Source organism: Cygnus atratus, chromosome 5, assembly GCF_013377495.2.
Source record: "Cygnus atratus isolate AKBS03 ecotype Queensland, Australia chromosome 5, CAtr_DNAZoo_HiC_assembly, whole genome shotgun sequence".
Lineage (NCBI taxonomy): Eukaryota > Metazoa > Chordata > Aves > Anseriformes > Anatidae > Cygnus > Cygnus atratus.
Genome location: NC_066366.1, coordinates 27,096,890 through 27,111,217, shown reverse-complemented (window position 1 = coordinate 27,111,217; position 14,328 = coordinate 27,096,890). Strand labels below are relative to the sequence as shown.

The 14,328-nt window shown below is 43.2% G+C and overlaps 1 protein-coding gene across 1 annotated transcript in view; it reads left to right on the top strand.

Annotated features, from left to right (window-relative positions):
* Positions 1 to 14,328, top strand: part of GPR176 (G protein-coupled receptor 176) — a 40,021-nt gene that overhangs the window by 2,794 nt on the left and 22,899 nt on the right. The gene's annotated exons all lie outside the window — the stretch shown is intronic.

Below are 14,328 nucleotides of genomic sequence, written 5' to 3'. Positions count from 1 at the left end.
TACCAATGATTTTAGTATTCAATGCCCGAGAAATAAAATGGGTGAGATATGCATCTTTGAACCCAGCTGGTACTACCTGTGGTGCGCTCATTTGGCTGCAACCTACTGCGAGGTTTCAGTACAAGATGAGAGGTTTGGTGGATGGAGGAATTCGGTCAATTTATAGTTCCTGATTGGTGTCTCAGTTTACTTCTATGCAGGAAAGATTTGCCATATTTTCGAGGCTTACAAGCCATTTCTGTCTGTGATGCTTGGCTGGACACATGAACTGGTGAATTCTTCTGGGGAACTTTTGTACGTATCGGTGAACTCACCAAATGTACAAGGTGAGGTATAAAGTATGTAAAGGACTAGAAGGCCTTGTAAATGTTATCTTCCTGTGGAGCTGGTAATGATGGTGTTCATAGTAATAGCATTTCCTAGCCTTTGAGCTATGAACTTTGAGCGGGACTGGAATAAAAGAGTTAAAACACTTGCCACTTGCATTTCTCATTCCGCTGTTTGAACTGTACTTGGATCAGGGAGTGCAGGGCATCTTGTTGTGGTGGTTTTACCTTGCTAGGCGTCTGAACTCGACCACAACTGCTCTCTCACTGACCTAGTACACTTGTAGAAAAGTATACAGGTGTGGGCACCTGCTGAGCATCACCAGGAGAACTAGGAAAAGACCCATGCTCTCATTACTACTTTACTTTTCTAATCTGTGTGTACTTCTTCCTCCCTGAGACAAAGAGATGGTGTGCCTTAGGAATTTGTGAATGACGAATACATACATAGAGATGTGTTTCTGGTGTGGTGTTACCGTAACTGCAGGTATGGTAGGATTAAAGCTGTTCATTCTAGGAGAAGTTGTAGGAGAATATAGAAATGTAGGAGAATGTAGAAAATAATTATGCTGCTTCTGTTCAACTCTCTAATATGACTGACTGTATTTTGGATAGCTAAGTTCCCCCAATTGGCTTAGCAAAGGGAAGGCTAATGGGATGAATTTCTATGCGTATGTGTAATGCAGCAACTTTCATTATGTCAAATACGAAGTACTGGTGGCAGGCAGTAATGGAAAGAACTTGCTGGTTTTGCTCTGGAATGACGCAGTTGGGAGCAGCATGATGTGAGAAGCAACACATATGGTCAGTACTGATTCCCTTCAGTTGGCTTAATCCTATGCCGTAAACACATCAAGAGACACAACCTTTGTGTGTCCTAACTTGTTTTGAAAGGATGTAGAAGAAATTAATGGCAGAACAAGAATGGTAGAGATTTGCTTGGAGATGGATCTGTGCAGGATTTGTGGAAGTGGGGCAAGCAATCCACTCTGTGGTTCCCTGCGTATTCTGCCTGACTCAGGTTAGATTGTTTCTTACTGCCTGGTAAGAACTGTGGGAGGCTTTGTTTTGCCTAAACTGCATTTCAGGGCAGTTCCCTCTTCTCGTATGACCAAATATATATAGCCAAGATAACAGTCAAGTTTACACGTGGACTTGCATTCATGGCTATACTGGTGAGGGTCCCTAGCTGACAAATTGAGCTGGCTGCTATTGTTGGTGGTGTTCTTGTGAAGTTGATAGAAAGAAGGGTAAAATGAAACTTAGGTTTTGAACTACCACCTTGTCAAATTACTAGAGTTTTGAGGGTGGAGACCATGTTCTTGGTCCTCTCATGAGTAATTTGCACATTTCACGTAAGAAATGAAGTGTGCAGTGTAAAAGTAAGAGCACCCATTTTCAAGTCTTTCAAGCTGCTGTTCAGGCAAAAATTAAAGTTCCTGACTCTCAAAATTTTTCAAGTTGCCTTCAATAAAAAGGACTAGTAGTTTCTGTATGCTGTGGAGGCCTTTTTTTTTTTCCACACGTTACCCTGTTTGTCTTGCTGGATTCTTCCAGCACCTTTCTGCTGGTTGTCCGCTTCGTGATGTTGTTCTGCTGCCTATTACACTAACGTGAAGAGTGCTGTCAGTGATACAAATCGATAACAAAAGCATGTTTTTTCATTAAGTCTCTAAACTTGCTACTCTTTGAGCAGGAATAAAGTTCTGATTGGAATCTTTTTCTTTAAATCAAAAAATAAAAGAAACATGGTGAGTTTCCAAATCATGCCCTACAAGATCAGCGAAAGAGGACTGACGAAGTAGCATTCTAGTGGTAGAGAGGGAAAACTTTAGTCTTGGTATGTCCATGGGATGTTGGTTCCTCTTGCTAGAGAATAGTTGGTCTTCAGCTCTCATATAACTTGTTGGAATCGTAATGTCTGTGTCCCGGAGCAAGGCAGGGTGCTGATGATGGGAAATACCAGATAGGAAAAATGCAGATAGGAAAACACATCTGTTGCTGTGCTGACTCGTCTGTTCCTTGGCCTTGTATGGATGAGGCTTGTTCTCTCACGTCACACTAAGAAACGGGTTAAGTTCAGGAGCTTTCAAGGGGAGAATGTTTCTTGTTGCCTACTGCTGCGGAGAAGACGAGGATTTGTCTGGCTGAGGTGAACAGCTCAGGAGAGTGAGACTGCTCGCTTCTGCCATCGAGACTGCATCTGGCTGTGCATGTAGGCCTGGTGGTGGAGAGCGCTGCTGGGCTATCAGCAGATAAGGGATGGATAAGAGGGCTGAAAGGTGAAGAAATCTTCAACATTTGAGAAGCATGCTGGGCAGCAGTTCTGTTAAATTGCCCTAGTAAAGCATTTCTTGGTTGGTGTTTATTTTCCCCCTTCTGAGACCTGTGTAACCTGGCTACATTCTAGATTTTCTTGTTTGTTCTCTTGCCTTGAAGACTATATAGTGGGATGGGGGCATATCTCAGGCTGTTTGGACTTCTAATATACACAGAGTGCCGGGAGGTTTAACTACAGTGTGGTAAGATTGCAGCTAGCCCTGAAATACGTTTCAGTAATGCAGAGCAGACAGCCTGCAAAGGGGAGTCACAGATGGTGTTGGTGGCACTCATGGACCACCTGCATTTGGAAGAAATAGAGGCTTCAGATCTCTCAGGCTGAAGTCAAAGCTGTGGAGCAAAATGTATAGATTGCTTCCCATTAAACTTAAGAATTCAAATTTTTATCTTGATTTTTTTTAAATATATTTTTCCTGCGGCCACTCCCCTTCAGCATGAAAAGAAAGCAACAAAAAGATCTAGTATATTCTTAGCTGTTATTCAAGAATGAATGAACAATTTATGAAAATAGAGTATTTGAACAAGGTGACTGTGGGGAAAAACTAGCCATTATATTTAGGAGAATGTGGAGTTACAGCTTTTACCCCTGTGGCTGTCACTCCTTTGAAAAAAGGATGCATGTGGATAGTGACTTCTAAGTAGTTGACAACTGCTGAATGGCAAATCAAAGATACCTAAAGATACCTTTTATCCCTCCCTCTCCCTCCTTCCCCTCCTCGTTTTAAAGGTTCAAGATGACATAGGGCTTCTTTTCAAAGCAGGTAAACTTTTAATAGCTTCCTTTAATACAAGAGGATTCTTCAGATCAGATTCGCAGTGAATATAGGAACAGAGCAATGTTGCTCTCTAAAGCACGTTTATCTCTTGCCATTAGAGGCAGGTAGCCTGCAGGGACTGCCTATTACTCCAGCACAGCAGCCAGACCTTTCAAAGAGGGAGAGGGAGCATTGCTTCATTGCTCCAGCTGGGAGAGGTCGCTGGAGGTGGCTGTGACTGCTGCAGTTGAATGCTGGCAGTGGGATTTTCCTACAGTTCACTTATTTACATACAGATCTAAGTATCTTATAACTGCAGTTAAATGGCTGAGCTAATGACTTGTGCTTTTACTGAGTGAGCCATGCGTGTAGCTGAATGCTCCTGCTTAGGTGAGGTTATATCTCATTGTCATGGTTTGTAGTTTTTATTCTTTTCATATTCCCCACATCTGAGAGTCTTTGTATGATCCTGAGATTGAGTCTGTTCACAATTTTCATGTTAGTTTTGTAGATAAAACTGCATGAATTTCTTCTCTTAAAAAATTACCCGCCCACTTTCCTGAGGATTTCCCAGGAGCTGTTTGGCTCCAGGCTCTTCCTGCCCTTGAAACTGATTTTCATTTCCCTGCCTTGACATCTGTGCAAAGCAAAATTAAAATTTTATGGCACCTGATTTCTGAAGATGTGTTTCCTTTTGGGGATACAATCCTAAATTGACTGGCAGTCTAGGTAATGCATTTAAAGCAAATGTGTAGTAGCATAAGGAATAAACAGTTGTCTGGAATAGCTGTGAGGTTTGTCACAAGCATTTTCTATAAAGAACAAAACTGGGAGTCTTGCAGTAAAGAATATTGCAGGTACACAAATAAGGGCTAGACGGCATGAATCTTTAAAGAAAGAGGCATGTCTGCAATAGCTCCAGCAAAAATTTGTATTCCTGCCTTCAAAATGGGTATAATAATTAAAAAAAAAAAAAAAGGTGTGAAAGGTTCAGGCATGGGGAAGACGTTTTGTTTCTACTGGGGTTGCTCTTGGGAAAGCTGGTATTGTTTCTGGATGAAATTTCCAAACGAGGTAGTTTGCATAGATTGACTTGCTGTTGATCAGATGAAATAGTTAAAGTTTGCCAAAGTAAAAAGGGTCTGAAAAGCAAATCTAATAAGCAGCATCAGGCAATGATATGAGTGGTAATACTTGCATGTGATAGTAATTACTTTGTCATAACATTGCAGTAATATGTTATTACTTAAATAATTTTCTTCTGCGTTTTCCTGAGTGGTTCCAAGCCCCAGATTCAATGGACCCTGCAGCAGTAAGTCCAGTTCAGGCTGCACCCTTGGTAAAGTCTGTGTGGAACAGGTTCTGTGCTTCTGCTTTTTGCGTGTTGTCAGGTGAGCTGCTAAGCAATTTTCTACGGAAGAAAAAACAGATTTGGGACACAGGTGAAGAAGAGGGATTGTGTGAGCCGCTGCAGCCCCGGTTGCTATGGAGAGCTTTCTTGTGCGCTTCAGTGGGGATGCTGCCTCTGGCTCCGGCTGAGGGACTGCTCGGATAGCTCTGCCATGCTTTGAAAAAACTTTGGGGGGAAAAAAGACAACTATTTGCACCAAAATCTGTGGGATGTAGTGATTTAAACCTGTAATGCAAGTGCGTGATACTCTGGTGATGCTGTATGCTGGAGTGTTCCTCAAATGTCTGCTGGGGGGTTAGGCTGTGTCTTCAGACATCACTTGTATTCAGGATGTTAAACTGTTCCCTAGTCAGGGAGAAAATGACTGAGATCAGTCGTTTTACAGTCTGTAGTCCCCATGTGAACACTTCAGTGACGGCTATGAACCAGAGCTGTTTGACTAAGCAACTGGATGTCATGTTTTGCTTTTCACTGTGAGTTGCATTTGCTCAAATGTCAGGCAGTGTGTGTATTGCTGCTGTGCCACCTAACAGTTCTGAACTTCAGTGGAAGTTGAGGAAAACCAAGGCTTTGTATTGGATATTGTGGGCAGTAATTTACTACTTCAGGCATTAACCTGTGCATGACTTCCTGACTTTTGAAAGACATTAAAATATACAAATACAACATTTTATTTTAGCTTGTGTCCTTCTTGTATTAGCAGGTAGAAAAAGGCTGCTTTTCAATAAGCAGCATAATGAATTTTAAGAAACTGTACTCTATATTTTCTTTTCCAGGATTGCAGAGGTAGCCCTTGCTGTCTATTGTAATGTTCTATATATCACATTCTAGAGTCAAATGAAACTATCAGTGTTATAATTTTGCATCGCTAGAATGGGTTGTTGTTTTTTTCCAAGACAGCTTGTCTTTTCCAGTTTCGCTATCCCCAGGTAGTGAGTGGATTTAGATTCTTTCAAAGCAAGTCAGTTATTCCATTATTAAATCTGGTTGGATCAATGAGTGGACCCAAGCAGCTAGCTTGCAAGTCCCTAGTAGTCATTTGTATCATCTATTTGGCAAAAGAAGGGACACGCACATTTTCTGGTATTGTTCTATCTTTAAGCTGGAGGTATGTGACCAGCTGGCACTTAGGAAGAGTTATAAATGGCGGTAGTTGTGTTACTGATCTCATCCAATAGGCCTGGAGTTGAGCAGGCACTGTGAGCACTTGAATGAGGTTAAAACAATTCTTTTTTTTTTTCAAGATTCTTTTGTCATTTTTTTGTTTTGCGGGATGTTGGAGGAAAAGTGAGTTTGCTATTTATTGGGAGCGTTCTTCAAGGTCTAGGAAATTGTATAGTTTTCTATCACTCTGAAAAATTGCTGTTAAGTGTTTAGGTGCTGCTGAAGCCCAGAGGCTGATGGAGGTGAGTGAGGCTGCTGCTGCTCCATGTCCTTGTGTCCATAGCAAGGCTGAGTACTTATTCCCAAGAGACACGTGTTTGTGTGTGTGTACATACGTACACAGAAAATGCAGCCTTCTTGCAAACAAAAGAGCACCAACAGCTTCGTCCTCTTCCCTTCTCTGGGTGGTCAGGATGAAAGCCTGCTACTGGAAATATATTGATCCCTATATCAGCTTGTGTTAGGCAACCAGTCCACCCAGTAGCTGGACCACAATCTTCTGGTATCCCATTTCCAGCACAGATGTGTGCACATGTAGGCTGGTCTCTCCAGTAGCTGGCCCAACACGATGACCTTCAGATCCTAAGGTCTCTCCAGTAGCTGGGTTGGACCTCCTAGTCCGATAGTAGCTAGCTCACAGACCCCTCAAGAGGCAATCTGAAGTATCTGGCCCAGGCTTACAGCCACACTAGTACTTGCCTTCCAAGCATCTTAACCTGCTCTCTCACACTGATTGTATGTGTACCAGTGGGAATATCAATGTGAAGAGTCTTATAGATAAAAGTGAATTTTATATACATCTTTTATATATTTAAGAAAAAATTCTCAAATGATCAGAATAATGTTTTGTTCTCCTGTACTTTTTCTGTCATCATCCCTCCCATCACAGAACTTGTAAATGACTGCATTTTGGGGCATGCAGTGTAGATTGTGACTGAGGTAACAGCTGAATTGGGCATCCAGAGACTTGGGACTTATCTGTGTTAGGTTTCCTGTACTTGCTCTTTCAGTATCTGACAAGGAGGTAGTTTTCAAAATGCTGTGAGAGCGGGCTAGATACTGCTAGGAAGTTTGAAAATGACAGTAATATCAGAGAAACAACTATTGTATTGTACCTCTTTCCATCTCACAGCTGATTAAATACTATCCCTGTAGCAAGTACAGCCTCTTGCTTTCCTAATAGTGCTGTTACATTTTCATTATCTTTAAATTTGGTTTAGTTGCTGAAAGCAGGGACAAGGAACAGTGCCCTGTAGCCAGCCAGCTTCTATAGAAACACTGCAATAAGGAGAATAACTTGTACCAGAGGACTGACTGGAGAAGAAATCATATAACCTCTCATAACGAGGCATTAGGTCAGCCAGACAATGCAAATGGCAATTATGGTAGTAACAAGAAGAAGGGAAGGGAAGCTGAAGTAGCGGTAGCAGAGAATGCTTTAATTTTCTTACTCCCTGCTCATGGTCCTTTGCTGTCAGTGGGGATTGCTGGGAGACTGTTGTGGACTGCTGCTGTTTGAAATGCTTTATTACTTGTAATTTCCATCACTGCAATTTACATTCTCCACCATGAATAGTCTGACATGCTTCCTGGCAAATAGAGTCCTTCTGTTCACCCAATTCTCTTGGGTGTGTGTAATTTTTTGTAATTTATAAATGTAATTTAGTCTGCTTTTTCTCCTGCCTTTGACTTATGTTTGTCAAAGCAATTTCATGCATGCACTCAACAATTACTTCCAGAAGACTGATAAAATATGAAGCAGTCTTGCTTTTCCTGTTGCCTCTTGTATCTTTCTCTGTGCATCTTTTGCCACTTGGCTCATGTTCAGACTCCAGCAGGCTTTATTTTTGTTGTGTCTGTACTGCTTATGACATAACTGGATCACTTCTGTGATACTATAGAACAACAAAGTCAGTCTTACAAAGGTCTAAAATTTTCTACTGCTATTGCATGAATGAATTGGAAAAAGTAAAAAACATTGAGGTAGAGGTTTTTTTGTTGTTGTTGGAATTTACTATCTGTATATCTAAGAAGTATCTATAACAAGTGTGTGGTCTGGCTTGCCTTTTCTATTTTTTCTATTGGGTGTTCTTTTAACCTTTTCAGGGGAACATTAGCTACAGCCCCCTTGGCAGCGTCAGTCTGAATCAGGTGTTTCTCTGTGCCTTTTGGCTTTCCCCAGCTTTTGAATACTGTCCTGCGGTTTTCATAGAATCATAGAAAAATTAAGGTTGGAAAGGACCTTCAAGATCATCTGGTCCAACCATTCCCCTACCACCAATGTCACCCACTAAACCATGTCCCTAAGCGCCACGTCCAACCTTTCCTTGAACACCCCCAGGGACGGTGACTCCACCGCTTCCCTGGGCAACCTGTTCCAATGCCTGACTGCTCTTTCTAAGAAGGAATGTCCTAATTGTTTTAACTGTTGAAGAGTAGTGCTCTTTGTCCAACTCTGTTTTAATTGTTGAAGAATAGGGGCATGGCATTTCCATTTTTCTACTCACCACAGACATGTCCTGGCAGTCAGGCATTTTCAGCTATGATGGAGAGAGGCTTGGCAACTCCATCAGCCAGTTCCCTAAGGACCCTGGGATTCATGTCATCAGGTCCCACAGACTTGTACCTGTTTAGATTCATCAGGTGGTCTTGAATGTGCTCTTCACTTACAGTGGGTGGGACTTTGATCCCCCAGCCTCCATCTATGGGTTCAGGGAAATGAAAGACTAGGGAAGCCCATCTACCAGTGCAGACGGAGGCAAAGAAGTTGCTGAGTACCTCAGCCTTCTCTATGTCTGTCGTTACCAATTACTCAGATATAGAAACTCACTCTTAATATAAGAAATTAACCACCTATAATCACTCACACGCTACTATTTTCACCCCTCAGTCTATTTTAACAAATGTTAAAGGTGCATGGTGGCCCCTGGGGACTCCTCTTGTCACCCCAACGCAGCAGCCCGAAGGAAGCTGGGTCTTCTCTTGTGCTCTTCCTCGAGGCTCTGTGCAGAAGGGCTGTCACCTCTTGCACAAGGGCTGGCGGATGGGAAAGAAGCACTCACACAACCCCCGAGAATCGGCAAGAGTTCTTTATTGCCGGGTGTTTGGTGGCTCCAAGCTAATGCTTGGGATGGAGCCTGAGCGATGACGAGTAGGGAGCTCGCCGGGCCCTGCTGCGAAGCTGCTGGTGTTCCCTGATAGCACAGAGCAAAGACCTGCTGGGGTAGTCACAGGTCTGATGTGGCCGAGGTGGATCCACTTCCATGGGTTCTTCTGCCTCTTCTTGTGGACCCACCTCCATGGGCTCTGCGGTGTTAGGCAGGAGGACAAGCCAGTCCTTGCCTGGGACCGCCCACACAGGACGCCCTCCCATCAGGTATGTTTTCCAGCCAGGTGCCGAACCAGGGGGTCACCCAGTTCCACGTTTAGGCCCCGTGCCGCTGTCCAGTTCATTTCCAGGCATGGATTCAATGCTGCCGTCTGTTTTATGGCCACGGCTGGGTCCCACGCTGTATTCTGGCCGACAGGCACGCCTCGGCTCCCCACGGCTCTCCGCCTCATGCTCCCGCCTTCGCTCCACACCACCACTGCACCACTGGTTAGGCCCAGGCCCCCTGCTGATGTATGTTTGAGGGGCCGGCCTGTTTCCCGCCTCGCTGCGGTGCCAATGATATCGCTGATAAGTGTCTTTGGGCCGGGCTCCAGATGTCCCCCAGGCACTGGTGTCTTTTGTGCCGGAGGTGCTGTCCCTCTGCCCATGACACATCTTCCTCTTGTTCGCTGCCATCCTTCTCGTTGCTTCCTCAGACAGCTTCACTGTCCTCACACCGAGGAGGGCTGCCGCTCGCCTTGCTCCTTCTCTAGCCTTCTTCCTGCTGCGTATGCTGGCTCTCAGAGGACCGAGTAGCTGAGCAAGTGGCAGGCCAGCTGCAGGGGGGCCTGTTTTATAGGGTCTGGGGTGAAGGTAGGGCAGCGGTGGCCACTGTGACCTCAGCAAGCCTCAGATGCCCAACATGAGTGGCCCAAAGGCAGATGTGCTGGGAGCAGGCTGGAAGATGCCCTCACATGGACAAGGAGGAGGGTTGGGGGGGCTGAGGGCCCCTTCTCTGGGGCTGGCTCCCCCAGGCCATTTGGCTTGCCAGAGACAAAGGCTGCTACATGCAATCCTGCCTCAACCCATTTTTCTTCACACCTCCAAGGGTTAGAATCTCTTGTTAACAAAAGAAATTACATGTACTGGACTACTTTGTGTATTGTTAATAGCCCTTGTGAATTTTCCTCTGGATCTATTAATATTCTCAACTTCAACTATGCAAGCATCTGCAAATTTCATCACAAAGCTGTTTTCCTTTCCTTTGTGTTAGGAGGCTACTCAAATGCAGCTCTAATGCTGTTCTTTCCAGTACTGCAGTCACTTTTCAATTGCATTTTGTTCTGCTATCCGTTACAATTTCACATTCTAGTTATTGCCCCAAATACATACATACCAGAGCAGCACAGTCAAAAAAAAAAAAAAAGGCAGTAATGCCCAGCCTTCTAAACTTCAGTGCAATGCATAAGAAGTCGAATTAGATTATGACTGACATTTCCACAAGCTAAACAACTTGGAGAGCTCCACTTTTTAACAAGGCCTCACCAATCTTTCTGGCAAGGTCCCCATCTAAAATAATGCATACTAAGTAAAAGCTAAAAAACGTATGCACTCTACTTTTAGTCAGCTTAAATACTATTTTCCGTACTTGTGCTCAATTAGTAGCAGTATTATAACAGTTTAAAAAATATCAAAAGTAAATAATTGATATTATGCAAAACATATCTAGACATCAACAATTCTGAGTATAGCACATCATGTTCAAGTATGTTACAATGATTTTAATTCCTTGGCCAAATATGTTAGAAAAAATATTTCAAGGATTAATTACTTAATGCAGGGTTTTAAAAACCAAGAAATTAGAAGCCTGCGAGTCTGTTTTGGTTGAGGTACAGCCTGTTGTCTTTTACGGGTTTGTCTTGTCCCAAAAGGTACCCCACGTCTTCATGCATCTAAAATCCCCTCCTAAATGTCACCATCCCATTCATGCATGGAGGCTGTAGATCGCTGCGTGCCTCTCTGGCTTAGCATGCAGAGCTGGCCATCTCTCCAGGAAGGCGGTGATGAAAGTCCTGGGCTTCAGGATACTGCTTGGTCACCTGAATGTAGTCTCTAGAGTGTCCCTCCAGCGCTTCCCTCTGTGGGTGGTACAGGGTTGCAACCTTTGACACATCCTGTTCTTCCTCGGGAGGTTTTCACCTTCTCTCCACCCCTGACAGGTAAGAACTCTGTTTCTCTTGGTAGTTTAGTTCAGCCATTCCCACCTGAAGAGAGCGAGGCACAGGATCTCCTGCCCCTCAGCAGGCAACTAACTGTACATGCTGCTAGCCCCAAACTTGCCAGCCTCTCCTGTTTCCCACTGTTCTTTCTCCTGCTTTTCACAGGCAAAATTGTGGTGCAGCATGCCCTTTCTGATTGCCCTTTGTTTATTTCCCTCCACAGAGAGATGAGCATTTACCCCGTTTTGTTTAGAGTGCTGAAGTACTCTGATGGTTGGATGTAGCATCCATCTTGGTTTTTTGCAGTTACACCCTGTCTCTGTCGTTTGCAGGTTAAGTCTGGGACACTGCGTGTGTATGTACGGTAACACTGTGTGACTGCTAATCATCAGGAAATTATGGTGGGATGTTGCCACTTATGCTTCTTTTGCATGTCCATATTCTTTTTGGAGCTCGTATTTTAAAGTTCCTATTTTGCTCACTTCACCCAAGCACTGTGTTAATAAAAGAAAAAAGGGAACGTTGCAAGGAACACCATGTACAGGTCAGTAGAATTGCTATAATACTTGCAGAAAAAGCTGCAGAACCCAGCAATATGTTACAGAATGTTCTTTTATTGCACTTATAAAGATTTTTATCTATTATCCTTATTTTCATCCAGTGCAGTTCTCTAATGTTCATGCTAGATTTGGTGGAGTTCAGTATTCTGTGCCTGCAATTTAATTTGAGGAAAGAAATGAATTACACTCAAATTTTTAGTCTGGTGGCATCAGACCTTTATAAAAGGGCAGCAAAGGCATCATTTTTTCTTTCCAGTTTTTACAATATGGTCAGCAAAAGAAAGGAATCTGGTTAAAGGAGATCCTGAAGCACCTAGGCAATTGGCAGACTGATCCTGTGTGTGGAACCAGCCTCTGGAGACTTAGTTTGGTTATTTTAAGCACTTAGAACCTGAAGGGCAATTTTACTTTCCTAAAGGAGCTGAAAAGCACTGAAATACTGTTTGGATTGTTTCTCTGGTAGTTTGTTACGAACTAGTGTGGACAGATCTGAGTAAGTAGCTATCTCAGAATGCTTTATATTGGCCCTAATCCAGCTGTTACGAGCTGGTTGCTTTGAGACCAAAATGCAAATTACGAAGTCAAATACATTCCTGTGGGGTGGTGCTCAAAATGAAGAAATTACATGTGGAAATGTACAGGAAGGAAAACAGAGCCATAGAGCTTATAATATTTATGTACATCGCTGATAAGTGGTCTCTTCTTTCATGTAGCATGATGTGCAGAACTACCAAAGCTGGTGGCTGTTTGCATAGCTGTCCATTAATACCAGTGCAATTATGTGCATCTCAGCATCACTGATGAAGTCGCATAAGTCTCCATGTTTTATTTTTCAGAGAGCAGATAACTTTGTAGTCCCAAGAATCTTCATTAAATGGGAAATTCCTTGCTTTTTGTTTGGGGGGCAGAGGGAGAGCTGCTGAACTAGGGGAGGAAAGCTGCTGTCTGTGGGGCATCCCTGTGGGTGGAGGGGCAGGCAGGCTTTTGCTCTGCTTCAGCATTCTCTCAAGGCCATCCTTATATATTGTGCAGTCATATCTATCCAATAATACCAGTCTGGGGGAATGAGACCACTCCTTTTTTTTTGTAAGTTTTCTGTGCTGTACGTACGCCTCTAGTGAGAAGAAGGTTATCTCAGACTGCTGTGGCAGCTTGGGACGAAATGGCTGCCATGCTGCTGCAGCGCAGAAAAAAAATATAAACACAAGCAATAAAAACAGCCTGAACATGACTTGGTTCTGCACCTGTCATGCAGCCAGTACATGGCTCTGTGTCGGAGCCCCGGGTGGCCAAAGTGCCACTGCATTTCCATATATCCGCAGTTGCTAGCATACAGTATGTCATGATCAATATCAAGGTAGTAGCAGCTCTTGCAATTGTCTTGTCTGATTGTTTGCTTTTTAAAGAGTAGAATTTCGAAAATATCTTCGCTTTATTTTGGTGACGGGCTTAGTGTGTTTGGCTTTACCATTGACTGTCTGAGCTCAGTAAAAAAAAAAAAGCTTTTGCTGTGCAATGAACTGAATCAGTTCTGTTACACTGTCATCTTTTAAACATGTTGGTTTTTTTTCCATGGATAGCAAACTATCCCTAAAGGCTGTTTTTTAAAAGAAAGCAGTATCCAGCTTTATATACATTTTTGCTTTGCAAAGTAATAGTTGAATTCATTTATCTGATACTTATCTCTCAGATCTAAGAGCAAGCTTTTATCTGGTGTCTCTTCTTACTCCGGCAATATACTAGCTAATTTATACACTGTCACTTGTAAACAGTGTTTACACAAACTTGCATTTGTTTACATAAATCTGCTTTAAATGATCACTCTTATGCAGTGTCAGCACCTCTGTTCAGGATAAAATGAAGTTAATGTTCAAATGCTCTCGCACCTGGCAATGGAGCACCAGCTATTACGTGTCAGGGTGACACTTGAACTCAGCTAGCACAGCCTGGGGACAAGTGTATTGACAGTGTGCTGAGGATTTTTGGTGCCCAGCTTTATTAAATGGAAGGTGCTTTAGCTACTTAGTTCAATCTGATAGCACAACCACTTATTTCTCCTTAGCTTTGATGCTTTTATCATGAAGCTTCTTTAACATGTCTAGTTTCTCATAGACAAAACTTGAAAATAGAAAGAAATTGCACTGTTCCCTGTCACTTCTTTTACATGTGTTGCCCAGTACCGTGTTTTACCCTTTGCAAGTAGAAGGTCCTTAGTATTGCAGTTCTGTCTCCTCTTTTTCACTTGACCTTCCCCCCAAGCTGCCTTGCTGGTACTCTTGTTCTCCTGCGGTTTGGTTCTCTGTGCTGATACTCTCGTGGCCTCCCACTTGCATACCCCAATGCCCAACCATGGGTTCTCACCTGAAGTGATTGGCATCAGTGTGAATATTGATCCTTCCTTCCCCTACCTTCTCCTAGCTCTTGTTATGTAAACTTTGGTTTAACCATTGGGGAAAAACAAC